The sequence below is a fragment of the Podarcis bocagei genome, assembly GCF_964188305.1.
Source record: "Podarcis bocagei genome assembly, chromosome: W".
Taxonomy (NCBI): Eukaryota; Metazoa; Chordata; class Lepidosauria; order Squamata; family Lacertidae; genus Podarcis; species Podarcis bocagei.
In genome coordinates, this window is record NC_138131.1 from 81,950,331 (window position 1) to 81,966,518 (window position 16,188).

Consider the following 16,188-nt stretch of genomic DNA (forward strand, 5'->3'; position numbering starts at 1 on the left):
GAGCTCACCCCGCCGCGGGGATTCGAACTGCCGACCTTACGATTGGCAAGTCCTAGGCACTGAGGTTTTACCCACAGTGCCACCCGCATCCCTCAGCTGCCTATGGTAGCAGAAGACAATTCCAGAATTGGGAGGGGGAAGTTTCCAGGATTACACTGGAAAATGATGTAAACCAGAGCTTTTCAACCTTTTTGATTCCATGGCTCCCTTGACCAACTACACTCTTTCTGCCTCACCCCTGTGGGGCTTAGGAACTCACTTTGGTCACCCCTTACCTGCAGAGCTGGCAGCCTCTCACCTTTTTCTAACACCCTGCCTTGTGGAGTGTTCCCTCAGTCTCCTCTCCACTCTCCTTGGGAATCCTCTGGGCAGCTGCAGCTGCTGCCCCTGGTCCATGATCTGCCCCCCACTCTGCCCCAAAGAGAGGTGCCTCCTCACACTGCCCACAGGGGCTTGAGAAGCACCCCTTTGCCAGTCACAGAGGCAGCATTTGCCTGGGGAGCCTGCTGCCAGGGCTGCTGCAACAAACAGCTGTGCAAGCCTTTGGGAGGCAGAGATGCAAGAGGGCATCAGAGAAGGAAAGGAAGGAAAGAGGGGCTGAGGCCAGAGTAGCCCACAGCACCCCTGAGCACCATTCAAGGCACCCCAGGGTCCCATGGCACACTGGTTGAAAACCACAAACCACTGATGTAAGCTAACAGGAAAAAAGATTAAGTTTTGCAAGCTTGATGGGTGGTGGTGGTGGTCAGAATATAATGTGAAAGAGACAGAGCAGGGCTTATTTCTGTCTTGCATAGAAGCCTGCTGATCCTAGGGGAATAATAATAATAATAATAATAATAATGTCAGACACAGAATTAACCTGCACCTCCATGGACAGCTGTGAGTCCAAAATTACTCCCAGGCTGCACACCTGGTCCTTCAGGGGCACAGTTACCCTATTCAGGACCAGGGAATCCCCCACACCCGCCTGTCCCCTGTTTCCCCTCAGGGAATGTGCAGGCGACCTTGGAACGGACAGCTCACGGAAGAACCCCGACCAAACCCAAGAGGAGGCGTGTAGTGGTGATAGGGGATTCCCTACTGAGGGGAACAGAAGCAGTGATCTGTGGGCCTGACAAGATGTCTCGGGAAGTGTGCTGTCTCCCCGGGGCTAAGATCCAAGATGTAACTGAACGACTGCAAGGAATCATAAAACCCACTGACAAATACCCCTTCCTCTTGGTTCATGTGGGAACCAATGACACTGCAAGCAATAGCCTCCAGAAGATCAAAAGAGACTACGAGGCTCTCGGCAGGAAATTGAAGCAACTAAATGCACAAATTGTCATCTCATCTGTCCTCCCAGTTGAACGACGTGGCCCAGGGAGAGAGGGGAAAATAGTGGAAGTGAACAGCTGGCTTCGCAAATGGTGTAAACAGGAACAGTTTGGATTCTTAGATCACGGACTGCAGTTTCTTGAAGATGGACTTCTGGCAAGCGATGGGCTGCACCTCACAACAGTTGGGAGGAATGTTTTTGCCAAAAATCTCAGAAACCTGATCAGGAGGGCTTTAAACTGACTAATGTGGGGGAGGGAGACAGTGCTCCTGAAGGTAGGAGTCTATCAATTGATGAAGATGATCACCCAAATGTCATAGACCAAATGGAGCAAACAGCACGTGGACCTAGTGGTGGGAGGAAAAAATCCTTAAATAAGAGACACGGGGGAATGATTTGTCAGTGTTTGTAAAAAGCAAAAAAAGAAGGAAAGGGTTCTGACCTCCCTTTATCTTCTCAGTCTCCTTGTCAGCACAAAAAGAGTCCACGAGACTATCCTTGCAGAGTTTTATTCTTAAAAGTCCTTGTGCAAAACACGACTGAATAACTATACACACCAGCACCAACCAACCCAAACACCAGCCACAGCCCAAACTAACATTTCTCACTTATATATACAACTTGCTGCAAGCTGCTGAGTCATGCTGACCCAGCTTTATTCACATTAAAGAAACAGCGGCCATTTTAGCCGTGACACCCCTTCTGTTTCTTAAATGCGAAAAACCCCAACAGAAACAATACATTACAACAATACATTATATACATAAACCCAGTTTTGTCATCAATTCATTATGGCATGTTGCTGGCAAAGGCTTGGTAAACAAATCAGCAATATTATGTTGTGACTGACAATACTCCAGTTTGATTACCCCATTCTGTACACAATCTCTCACATTCGCATGACGGATAGCAATATGTTTTGATGCAGATTTCATTATTTCCGAGCCCACTAATGCAATGCACGATTGGCTATCTTCATACACTTGGATAGGCAAATCTACTTTACAATCTAGATCTTTTAGTATCTGTATAAACCACATGATTTCATTGCATGCTAGCGACAGGCTCCCATATTCTGCCTCACAGGATGAGGTTGCAACAAATCCTTGTTTCCTTGACCTCCATCCAATTATGGAATTGGCAAACATCATAACCATTCCACTTGTAGATTTTCTAGTAGCTACACAGCTTCCCCAGTCCGCATCAACAAATACTTCTAGTTTTTCATCTTGTGTACTAGATATCTTTAAATATACATTTAATGTCCCCTTTAGATATCTGATAAGCCTTTTCAAAGCACACCAATCGGCAGTACTGGGTTTAGATACACGTTGGCTCAGAACATTTGTAGCACATGCAATGTCTGGCCTTGACCACTGGCTTAAATACAACAGTGATCCTATTTTTGAGTGATACAACTCAGGCTGATCAAATTCATCATCACACAGTGTCTTTGGGAAATCTGGTGTCATGGGAGTCTGAACTGGCTTGCAGTTTTCCATGCCAAACTGCTCTATTAAATGAAGAATTTTCTCTTTCTGGCTCAATAGGAAGCTTCCATCAGCTTCCTGCCTTACTTCTACTCCCAAGTAATTGCTTACAGGCCCTAAGGCTTTAAGCTTAAACCTCTTTTCTAGTTGACTTGTGAGCTTCTGGATCTCATCTGTGGAACTCCCTGCCACAAGCAAATCATCAACAAAGACTAAGAGCATTAGATATTTGTTGCCTGTCCCCTTGGTGTACAGACATGGATCAGCCACACTCCTTTTAAAACCAAGTTTTACAAGGGCTTCATTTAAACACTGGTTCCAACACCTTCCACTTTGTTTGAGACCATAAACAGCCTTTCTCAAACGCCAGACTGCACCATTCTCCTCTTCAAACCCAGGGGGTTGTCTCATTAACACTTCATGGTCTAAATTTGCATGCAGATATGCAGCATCAACATCAAAATGGTGCACTGCTAGTTGTCTTACAGCAGCAATGGAAAGCATTAAACGAAAAGTTTCACTCTTTACCGTGGGAGAAAACACTTCATCATAACTCTCCCCTTTAATCTGAGTGAACCCTCTGGCTACTAATCTGGCTCGAAAACGTGGTTCCCCAGATGCAAGGGTTTTCCTTTTGTAAACCCACTTGCATGACACCACTCTGCCACCAGGGGGTGGCATTATGACCTCAAACACTTTGTTACGTTTAAAAGAGTCCATTTCTTCTTTCATAGCTTGTTCCCACAAAGCACGTTCCCCAGGGGGTAAGTCTAAGACTTCATTATAACTTTGTGGTTCCACACAACTCACATTGCATACTCTCACTCCTCCTAGGTTCAAACACTGAGGAGGTACACCCTTGTTTGAACGCTGGGAGCGCCTAGGCACAACTACTTCTTCTTCCCCCCTTATCTCTGGCTCTTCTTCCTCTTCCTCTAGAGAAGTATTATCTATTGCCACATCTTTTGGGGAAATCTGTGCCTCCTCCTCATTCTGCTCCTGTGTTGCCAATGGCTGAGAGGAAGCCTCTTCTCTTACTTGCAGGGGCAGTAGGCAATCAGGGTTAGCATGGATCTCAGTCCATCTGTCCTGGTCAGCGAAGTCTGCACTTCGTGACAGAACCACGCGTCCTGGGCGTAAATTGAAACGCCACCCTTTGCCATAGGACTGGTATCCCACAAACCGCAGTTTCTGTGCTCTAGCGCCCCCTTTCTGGCGCTGAGCTTTGGGAATGTTTACATGTGCCCAAGAACCCCAATTATGGAGCATTGTCCACTCTGGTTCTTTCCCAAACAACACACGATATGGAATATCTTTTATAGAGCTAGACCAGGTTCTATTAATCAAAAAGTTCGCGGTCAGAAAAGCCTCGCCCCACAGCCTATGGTTGTGGCCCAATCCTGCATCCACTAGCAGGCAGTCCTTTACTGACTGTATCACAGCCCCACGTCTTTCACACAGACCATTTTCAGCAGGGCTATAAGGGTTAGTCAAACGGTGAGTGATCCCCTTACGTCGCAACCATGTCCCAAATTGTTTGTTCAGAAATTCTCCGCCCCTATCTGTTTGCAGCTGCACAACAGGCCGAGCGAAGAGCTTTTCAGCTTGGGCAACCCATTCTCTGAATGTGGGGAAACACTCAGATTTCTGCTTTAACAAAAACAGCCAACTAAAACGTGATTTGTCATCTATTACCAGAAAAGCATATCTGGTGCCCCCTTCAGTCTTCTGTGGAAAAGGGCCTATCACGTCACAATGGACAAGTTCTAAAACCTCTTTAGATACTCTGTCGCTTTTAGAAGCCACAGGCTTCCTCTTAGATTTGGCCATTTTACATACATTGCAATCTAGGAAACAGTTACAGCTATTTACTTTTAGGTTCTTGCACACCTTTTGCATCTCTGAAAGCACACGGAAATTGGCGTGACCCAGTTTTCTGTGCAGTTGATGTACACACCCCTTATGAACTGGCAAATTATCCTGAACCACCTGAGCTGCTTTAACAGGCTTGTCCTGCATTACATATAACCCATTTTCCAACTTTGCATGGCCACATACCTGAGTTCCATTCTTTATCAGACAGCCATCCTGCATGAACTTAACACTATACCCTGCATTAATCAAACAGCTTACAGACAGTAAACAATAGTCCAAACTGCTGACAAACAGAGTCTCTGGTAGAGTAGTGTTCAAGCACTGCAGGAAACATGTTCCCTGGCCATCAATCTTGCTTCTACGACCATCAGCAAGATAAATTGAGTCTTTTCCATCAGCTGGCTTCTCCAGGGTCTTAAAGTCCTCCCGACTATTGCAGATAATCCTGCTGCTGCCAGAGTCCAGCAACCATGTTCCCCGAGGTATCTTTCTCTCCTCCCGAGAAAATGCAGACACAAACTGAGCAGAACGCGTGTTCTTCTTCCCTGAAGAGAACCCCTTCTGCTTACGTTTCTGTGTCGATTGCTGTCTCTGCTCCATGTCGTCTCCTGGAAGTCTTGCCCTGCATTGACGTTGGAGATGCCCGGGTTGGTTGCATCTATAGCACCTCCTCACCGCCATGGCCAAGTCCAAACCTTGGCGTTGCTCCATTGGCAGATTCTGCTGCTGGCCCCCTCGGCTGTAACTCCTCCGCTCTTGGAGTTCAGCCTGTCTATCTGACCTTCTTTCTGCTTCTTCGGTCAATCTGCCAACCACATACTCAAGGGTCAGATCTCGGGGACGCATACTCTCCATGCTGTTAATCACAGGCAACCAGCTTTCAGGCAAACTTGAAAGGATAATGTAGGTTTGGTCAGTCTCATCATAACGCTTACCTCTCTGTTGTAGTTGAAGAAACAGAGATTTCAGCGTTTGAAGATGAGTTGCCAAACTCTCACCTTCTTTCATAACAGTCCTGAACAGCCTTCTGGTCAGAGAAATGATAGTTCCAGCAGTTTCTCTGACATGCATTGCCCTTAATAAATTCCAGCACTCAAACGCTGTGCTGGCATTTGCTACATGCAATAACTGAGAGTTGCTCAAACACAGCATAATTTGGGCACGGGCCCTTTCATCTAACCGTTTTTTCTCAGCAGAGTCAGTCCTCAAAACCTCAGTTTCAACACAGTCCCATAGTCCATCTCTCCTTAACAACTGCTGCATTTTAATTGACCAACTCAGCCAGTTGCTCTCTGAGAGAAGTTCAAAAGGGATGCCTCCCCCAATATTTACAACTTGGGAAGACTGGAAATCTGCCATCTCTGCTGGTGCTTGCTGAGCCCCTTCTGTGGGGTCTCCAGCAATCACTCCTGACTCTCTCTTTAGAGTCCAACTAGATGGTCCTGGCTGGCACTCACCGGCTTCTAGCTGCTGCCTCTGTTGACCCTCAGGTCCCGCCTGGCTCTGCAACTGGTGTAGCCACTCTGTGAGTCGCCTACTGTGGTCCTCTAGCAGTTCAAACTGTTCCAGTAGCCGACGCTGAGTGCTTTCCTAATCCTCAGATCCTAGCTGCTCCAGCGTCGTTGCAGACAGTTACAGCTTGCCACCAACTGCTCCAACGCACAGCCACTGTCTCCAGGAACCACCAGGACTCACCAGCTCCTTGCTGAAATGCTGTTAGTCGTTTTGCACTCTGCACATGCTCAGAAACACTGGGCCCATAACCTGTCAGTGTTTGTAAAAAGCAAAAAAAAAGAAGGAAAGGGTTCTGACCTCCCTTTGTCTCTTCAGCCTGGTCCTCGGACCCTTGTCGGCACAAAAGAGTCCGAGAGAATATCCTTGCAGAGTTTTATTCTTAAAAGTCCTTGTGCAAAACACGACTGAATACCTATACACACCAGCACCAACCAACCCAAACACCAGCCACAGCCCAAACTAACATTTCTCACTTATATATACAACTTGGTGCAGGCCGCTGAGTCATGCTGACCCAGCTTTATTCGCATTAAAGAAACAGCGGCCATTTTAGCCGTGACACGTTCTCCTTCAATTGAGATAGAACCGAAACACCTATGGTTGATTTCGGCTGATAATAAACATGTCACTCTGCGCTTTTTCAGTGAATGTGCATTCTAACCCCAAAAACACCAATTTGAAATAAGCCCAATCAGGGCTTTATCATCATCTTTTTATATACGTGGAACCCAAAACACCTTTTTGCTTTGGTTGGGGGTGATTTTGGTGCACACCCAAAAAACACCATGCGAATTGTAATAAGCCCAAAGAAAGCTTATTTGTCTTCTTTCTATGCATATGGAAGCAAAAAGACGGTGTTGTGTTATTTTGGTTTCATCACACACACTTTGCGATTTCTGGGTCAATGTGCATTAACACCAAAGAAAACGACTTGAAATAAGTGAAATCCAATATTCTTCTTTCTATGTAGCTGGAACACAAAACAACCTGTTTGGCTTTGTTTAGGCTTATTACACTTCGCTTTGCTAGGGCTTGGGTTAGGTTTAGGGTTAGGGTTAGGGTTGGGGTTAGGGTTAGGGTTAGGGTTAGGGTTGGGGTTGGGGTTGGGGTTGGGGTTGGGGTTGGGGTTGGGGTTGGGGTTGGGGTTAGAGTTAGGGTTAGGGTTAGGGTTAGGGTGAGAGTGAGGGTTAGGGTTAGGGTTAGGGTTAGGGTTGGGGTTGGGGTTGGGGTTGGGGTTGGGGTTGGGGTTGGGGTTGGGGTTGGGGTTGGGGTTGGGGTTGGGGTTAGGGTTAGGGTTAGGGTTGGGGTTGGGGTTGGGGTTGGGGTTGGGGTTGGGGTTGGGGTTGGGGTTGGGGTTGGGGTTGGGGTTGGTGTTGGTGTTGGGGTTGGGGTTGGGGTTGGGGTTAGGGTTAGGGTGAGAGTGAGAGTGAGAGTGAGAGTGAGAGTGAGAGTGAGAGTGAGAGTGAGAGTGAGGGTTAGGGTGAGGGTGAGGGTGAGGGTTAGGGTGAATGACCACCGAAAGAACAATCCAAGCTTATTTGTCCTCTTTCTATTGAGATGGAACCAAAACACCTATCCTTTATTTGGGCTGATAACGACAATGTCACTCTGCGATTTTTGGGTGAATGTGCATTCTAACCCACAAAACATCAATTTGAAATAAACCCAATCAGAGCTTTATCATCTTTTTTTTATGTAGATGGCACCCAAAACACCCTTTTGCTTAGGTCGGTGGTGATTCCCGTGCACACCCACAAAACACCATGCGAATTGAAATAAGACCAAGCAAAGCTTATTCGTCTTCTTTCTACGCATATGGAAGCATTATTTTAGTCTCATTACACACTGCGATGTCTGGGTCAATTTGCATTAACACCAAAGAACAAGACTTGAAATAAACGAAATCCAAGATGCTTCTTTCTATGTAGCTGGAACCGAAAACAACCTGTTTGGCTTTGTTTAGGCTTATTACATTTCTCTTTGCTAGGGTTAGGGTTAGGGTTAGTGTGAGGGTTAGGGTTAGGTTTAGGATTAGGATTAGGGTTAGGGTTAGGGTTAGGGTTAGGGTTAGGGTTAGGGTTAGGGTTAGGGTTAGGGTAAGGGTTAGGGTTAGGCTGAGGGTTGGGGTTAAGGTTAGGGTTAGGGTTAAGGTTAGGGTTAGGGTTAGGGTTAGGGTTAGGGTTAGGGTTAGGGTTTGGGTTAGGGTTAGGGTTAGGGTTAGGGTTAGGGTTAGGGTTAGGGTTAGGGTTAGGGTTAGGTTAGGGTTAGGGTTAGGGTTAGGGTTAGGGTTAGGGTTAGGGTTAGGGTTAGGGTTAGGGTTAGGGTTAGGGTTAGGGTTAGGGTTTATGACCACGAAAGAACAATCCAAGTTTATTCGTCCTCCTTCTATTGACATAGAACCGAAACAACTATGTTTGATCTCGGCTGATAACAATCATGTCACTCTGTGATTTTTGAGTGAATGTGCATTCTAACCGCAAAAGCACCAATTTCAAATAAACCCAATCAGGGCTTTATCATCTTTTTCTGTAGAATCATAGAATCATAGAATCATAGAATCATAGAATCATAGAGTTGGAAGAGACCACAAGGGCCATCAAGTCCAACCCCCTGCCAAGCAGGAAACACCATCAGAGCACTCCTGACATATTGTTGTCAAGCCTCTGCTTAAAGACCTCCAAAGTAGGAGACTCCATCACACTCCTTGGCAGCAAATTCCACTGTCGAACAGCTCTTACTGTCAGGAAGTTCTTCCTAATGTTTAGGTGGAATCTTCTTTCTTGTAGTTTGGATCCATTGCTCCGTGTCCGCTTCTCTGGAGCAGCAGAAAACAACCTTTCTCCCTCCTCTATGTGACATCCTTTTATATATTTGAACATGGCTATCATATCACCCCTTAACCTCCTCTTCTCCAGGCTAAACATGCCCAGCTCCCTTAGCCGTTCCTCATAAGGCATCGTTTCCAGGCCTTTGACCATTTTGGTTGCCCTCCTCTGGACACGTTCCAGTTTGTCAGTGTCCTTCTTGAACTGTGGTGCCCAGAACTGGACACAGTACTCCATGTGAGGTCTGACCAGAGCAGAATACAGTGGCACTATTACTTCCCTTGATCTAGATGCTATACTCCTATTGATGCAGCCCAGAATTGCATTGGCTTTTTTAGCTGCCGCGTCACACTGTTGGCTCATGTCAAGTTTGTGGTCAACCAAGACTCCTAGATCCTTTTCACATGTACTGCTCTCAAGCAAGGTGTCACCCATCTTGTATTTGTGCCTCTCATTTTTTTTGCCCAAGTGCAATACTTTACATTTCTCCCTGTTAAAGTTCATCTTGTTTGTTTTGGCCCAGTTCTCTAATCTGTCAAGGTCGTTTTGAAGTGTGATCCTGTCCTCTGGGGTGTTAGCCACCCCTCCCAGTTTGGTGTGATCTTCAAATTTGATCAGGATGCCCTTGAGTCCATCATCCAAGTCGTTGATAAAGATGTTGAATAAGACCGGTCCCAAGACAGAACCCTGTGGCACCCCACTAGTCACTCTTCTCCAGGATGAAGAGGAACCATTGATGAGCACTCTTTGGGTTCGGTCAGTCAGCCAGTTACAAATCCACTGAGTGGTAGCACAGTCAAGACCGCATTTTACCAGCTTCTTTACAAGAATATCATGGGGCACCTTGTCAAATGCCTTGCTGAAATCAAGGTAGGCTACATCCACTGCGTTCCCTTCATCTACCAGGCTTGTAATTCTGTCAAAAAACGAGATCAGGTTAGTCTGACATGACTTATTTTTCAGAAATCCATGCTGACTATTGGTGATCACAGCATTCCTTTCTAGGTGCTCACAGACTGTTTGCTTCATGATCTGCTCCAGAATCTTCCCAGGTATTGATGTCAGACTGACTGGGCGGTAATTATTTGGGTCCTCTCTTTTCTTCTTTTTGAAAATAGGGACAACATTTGCCCTCCTCCAGTCTCCCGGGACTTCGCCTGTTCTCCAGGAATTCTCAAAGATGACTGCCAGTGGTTCTGAGATCACATCTGCCAGTTCTTTTAATACTCTTGGATGCAGTTCATCTGGCCCTGGAGACTTCAATACATCTAAACTAGCCAAGTATTCTTGTACTATCTCCTTAGTTATTCTGGGCTGTGTTTCCTTTGCTGAATCATTTGCTCCAAATTCTTCAGGTCGGGCATTGTTTTCTTTATCGGAGAAGACTGAGGCAAAGAAGGCATTGAGGAGTTCAGCCCTTTCTGTGTCCCCTGTTTGCATTTCACCATCTTCTCCTCTGAGTCACCCCACTGTTTCTTTGTTCTTCCTTTTGCTAGGAACATACCCATAAAAGCCTTTTTTGTTGCTTTTAACCTCTCTAGCCAGCCTGAGTTCATTCTGTGCTTTAGCTTTTCTGACTTTGTGTCTACACATGCTGGCTATTTGTTTGAATTCCTCTTTGGTGGTTTCCCCCCTTTTCCATTTTTTGTACACATCCTTTTTAAATCTTAACTCAGTTAAAAGTTCTTTAGATAGCCACCCTGGCTTCTTTAGGCACCTTCCATGTTTCCGTCTCATTGGTATTGCCTGACGTTGTGCTTTTACTATCTCCCTCTTAACAAACTCCCAGCCATCATGAACTCCCTTTCCTTTTAGTATTACTGTCCATGGGATCTCACCCAGCACTTCCCTAAGTTTTATGAAGTCGGCTTTCTTAAAGTCAAGAAATTGAGTCCTAGTATGCTTGGCTGCTCCTTTCCGCTGTATAGTAAACTTCAGAAGAGCATGATCACTCGCGCCTAATGATCCTTCCACTTCTACCCCACTAACCAGGTCATCAACATTGGTTAGGACCAGATCTAAAATGGCTGTTCCTCTTGTTGCTTCTCCCACTTTCTGGACAATGAAGTTGTCTGCAAGGCCAGTGAGGAATCTGTTGACCTTATGCTCTTGGCTGAGTTTGACATCCAACAAATATCCGGGTAATTGAAGTCCCCCATTACTACTATCTCCCTTCCTTTTGCATGCTTGGCCATCTGTTCCAGGAAGGCATCATCTATGTCCTCCGTTTGGCTTGGGGATCTATAGTAAACTCCCACAATGAGATCTCTGTTATTCTTCTCTCCCTTAATTTTGACCCAAATGCTCTCACTTTGGCTTTGAGGATCTAAATCTTGGATCTCTTCACAGGTATATACATCCCTGACATATAACGCCACTCCTCCTCCTTTCTTGTCTGGTCTGTTTCTCTGAAATAGATTGTATCCCCCCATTATTACATTCCAATCGTGGGACTTATCCCACCAGGTTTCAGTGATACCTATTATGTCATATTTAGTTTGCTGTACCAAGAGCTCAAGCTCATCTTGTTTATTTCCCATGCTTTGCGCATTAGTGTACAGACATTGAAGTCCATTAATCATTCCCCCGTGTCTCTTATTTAAGGATTTTTTCCTCCCACCACTAGGTCTGCGTGCTGTTTGCTCCATTTGGTCTATGACATTTGGATGATCATCTTCATCAATTGATAGACTCCTACCTTCAGGAGCACTGTCTCCCTCCCCCACATTAGTCAGTTTAAAGCCCTCCTGATGAGGTTTCTGAGATTTTTGGCAAAAACATTTCTCCCAACCGTTGTGAGGTGCAGCCCATCGCTTGCCAGAAGTCCATCTTCAAGAAACTGCAGTCTGTGATCTAAGAATCCAAACCGTTCCTGTTTACACCATTTACGAAGCCAGCTGTTCACTTCCACTATTTTTCCCTCTCTCCCTGGGCCACGTCTTTCAACTGGGAGGACAGATGAGATGACAATTTGTGCATTTAGTTGCTTCAATTTCCTGCCGAGAGCCTCCTAGTCTCTTTTGATCTTCTGGAGGCTATTGCTTGCAGTGTCATTGGTTCCCACATGAACCAAGAGGAAGGGGTATTTGTCAGTGGGTTTTATGATTCCTTGCAGTCGTTCAGTTACATCTTGGATCTTAGCCCCGGGGAGACAGCACAGTTCCCGTGACATCTTGTCAGGCCCACAGATCACTGCTTCTGTTCCCCTCAGTAGGGAATCCCCTATCACCACTACACGCCTCCTCTTGGGTTTGGTCGGGGTTCTTCCGTGAGCTGTCCGTTCCAAGGTCGCCTGCACATTCCCTGAGGACTGACTTTGCTGCTCGTCTTCATATACCTGATCGACTGTAATGAGGGAGAGATCCTCAAATGGAGTCTGCTCTTCGTCTTCCATGCTAGGGGAGAGGACCTCAAAGCGATTGTGTATTTCTAAACAATCAGAGCGAACCCTGGGCCTCCTACTTCTTTGAGTCACGTTTCTCCATATATCTGGCTCCTGTGTTGGTGAACTAGCCTCCTTCTCAGGGGAGTCCCCTGTCTCTTCCTTGGTGGGGACGGTGTGCTCTGTTGCTTCCAAGAAGAGCTCCAGCTCTCTAATTCTTTGGAGCGTAGCTACACGTTCCTCCAGTTGCTGGACTTTGTCTTTTAAGAGGGCAATCAACATGCAATTGCTGCAGGTAAAGCTGCCTGCAACCTTTGGCAAGATGGCAAACATTGTGCAGGAACTGCAGGCGACTGCAGCTGTTCCCTCCCCCTCCATCCTGAGAACGTGTCGTTGGGGGTGGCTACAGCGGTCCTCCATCATAAAAAGCGTGAACACAGGACAAATAACTCCCCCCACAAGAAAAAAAATAACCTAGGTCTCCCCCAAAAAACGTTTGAGACTAGCTCCCCTAAATCTAAAAGCTAATCAGCCACAAAGAAACACACACACACACACACACACACACACGAAAACCTTTTTTGCTCCGTCTTCAACTGCTGCCCTGCTAGGTCTGATAAGCTCCTCCCACAGCTAATCCCCTGCCTCAACAGAAACCCTGCCCCCTCTTACCTTTGCACAGGAAGAACAGCTAATCAGCCACAAAGAAACACACACACACACAAGAAAACCTTTTTTGCTCCTTCTTCAACTGCTGCCCTGCTAGGTCTGATAAGCTCCTCCCACAGCTAATCCCCTGCCTCAACAGAAACCCTGCCCCCTCTGACCTTTGCACAGGGAGAACAGCTAATCAGCCACAAAGAAACACACACACACAAGAAAACCTTTTTTGCTTCTTCTTCAACTGCTGAGATTCAGACGGAGCTTCAGTGGTCTAGAGTTTCAGACGTAGAGCTGTGCGCTGCGGTTGTGAAAGCAAAACTGAACTTCAATAAAGACTTTTGTATATAACAATGAACCGGCGTTGGTCCTTTGTGAGCTGGGACCTCGGGCAGCTCTGACACTTACGGTTAGGGTTAGGGTTAGGGTTAGGGTTAGGGCTAGGGTTAAGGTTAAGGTTAAGGTTAAGGTTAAGGTTAAGGTTAGGGTTAGGGTTCGGGTTCGGGTGAATGACCACGAAAGAACAATCCAAGTTTATTCGTCCTCCTTCTATTGACATAGAACCGAAACACTTATGCTTGATTTGGGCTGATAACAAAAATGTCACTCTGCTATTTTTGAGTGAACGTGCTTTCTAATCCCCAAAACACCAATTTGAAATAAAACCGATCAGAGCTTTATCATCTTTTTTTTATGTAGATGGCACCCAAAACACCCTTTGGCTTAGGTCGGTGGTGATTCCGGTGCACATCCAAAAAACACCATGCGAATTGTAATAAGCCCAATCAAAGCTTATTCGTCTTCTTTCAACGCATATGGAAACAAAAAGACGGTTGTCAGAGCTGCCCGAGGTCCCAGCTCACAAAGGACCAACGCCAGTTCGTTGTTATATACAAAAGTCTTTATTGAAGTTCAGTTTCACCTTCACAACCGTAGCGCGCAGCTCTACGTCTGAAACTCTAGACCGTCGAAGCTCCGTCTGAATCTCCTCCCCCCAGACACCAGTTTAAGACTCTAGCCTTGCTCCACCTCGTCCTTTGCTCTTTCCTCCTCTGGCTCCGCCTGTCAGCTGGGGTCTCGCCCTTCCTAGACTCATCTGACGCTGAGTCCCCTGAGTCTTCCCCCTGTCTCCGGCGGGCTTTAGGACCTGCCTCCCAATCCGGGTTTTCTGCTGTCCCCCGCGCCTGTACATTCGAACTTGGCGCGAGCGCCCAGCCGGCAACCTTCCTCCTGACCGTTACACTGCTCCTGTCACTGCTTCCCCCTTCTGGGAGGCTAGCTGGACCTGACCTCCCCTCCGTTCCCCCACTCTCCAATAGAGGCGTGGTCAGCCCTGACTCATCTTCTCTCCCTTCTGGAGGAGACGCTGGTCCTGACACCTGAGACTCTTCCCCCCCACTACGCTCTGGTTGGGAAGCTGGTCCTGATCTCCCGCTGCTGCTTTGGGAGTCCCCGCTGGCCCCTTGTTTCTGGTGTGTTCCCCCTGGGACCCTCTTGCCCTGACCATCGGCGCCTCCTTCTGGGAATCTTCTGATTCACTGGAGAAGCTCATGAAATCTCTCGGGTTGCTGTCATACTCCCCTACGCTGCCCTCAGATTCTTCCCCTTCGCTCTCCATTTCCTCTCTCCCCTGTACCTCTGTTCCTGAGCCCCTGACAACAGTGTTGTGTTATTTTGGTTTCATTACACACACTTTGCGATTTCTGGGTCAATGTGCATTAACACCAAAGAAAACGATTTGAAATAAGTGAAAACCAAGATTTTTCTTTCTATGTAGCTGTAACACAAAACAACCTGTTTGGCTTTGTTTAGGCTTATTAAACTTTGGTTAGGGTTAGGTTTAGGATTGGGGTTCGGGTTAGGGTTCGGGTTCGGGTTCGGGTTAGCGTTAGGGTTAGGGTTAGGGTTAGGGTTAGGGTTAGGGTTAGGGTTAGGGTTAGCGTTAGGGTTAGGGTTAGGGTTAGGATCAGGGTGAATGACCACCGAAAGAACAATCCAAGCTTATTTGTCCTCCTTTCTATTGAAATGGAAACAAAACACCTATGCTTGATTTGGGCTGATAACAAAAATGTCACTCTGCGATTTTTGAGTGAACGTGCTTTCTAACCCCCAAAACACCAATTTGAAATATGCTTGGCAGGGGGTTGGACTCGATGGACCTTGTGGTCTCTTCCAACTCTATGATTCTATGAAATAAACCCAATCAGATCTTTATCATCTCTTTTTTATGTAGATGGCACCCAAAACACCCTTTTGCTTAGGTCGGGGGTGATTCCGGTGCACACCCACAAAACACCATGCGAATTGAAATAAGACCAAGCAAAGCTTATTCGTCTTCTTTCTACGCATATGTAAGCGTTATTTTAGTCTCATTACACACTTTGCGATTTCTGGGTCAATGCACATTAACACCGAAGAAAACGACTTGAAATAAGGGAAATCCAAGATTCTTCTTTCTATGTACAGTGGTACCCCGCAAGACGAACGCCTCGCGAGACGAAAAACTCGCAAAACGAAAGGTTTTTTCGTTTTCGAGTTGCCTCGCAAGACGAATTTCCCTATGGGCTTGCTTCGCAAAACGAAGCTTGCCCCGGGGACAGCGGGTCTTCTCTTTTGAAGCAAGGGGCTGCGGGGAGATCGCTTCTCCCCACCGCCCCTTGCTTCAAAAGAGGTCCGGGGGGCAGCGGGGAAGAAGCGCTTCGCTTCCCGCTTCCCCCGACCTCTTTTGCAGCAAGGGGCTGCAGGGAGATCGCTATCTCCCCGCAGCCCCTTGCTTCAAAAGAGGTCCGGGGGGCAGCGGGGAAGAAGCGCTTCGCTTCCCGCTTCCCCCGACGTCTTTTGCAGCAAGGGGCTGCAGGGAGATCGCTATCTCCCCGCAGCCCCTTGCTTCAAAAGAGGTCCGGGGGCAGCGGGAAGCGAAGCTCCGATGCCCGGCGGGGGGGGGGGACGTCTCCTCCCGCCACCGGGCATCCGAACGAAGCTCTGATGCCCGGCGGGGGGGGGGACGTCTCCTCCCGCCGCCAGGCATCGGAACGAAGCTCCGATGCCCTGCGGGGGGGGGGGACGTCTCCTCCCGCCGCCGGGCATCAGATGGCTTTCCTGAAGACTTGGGGTGGGAGG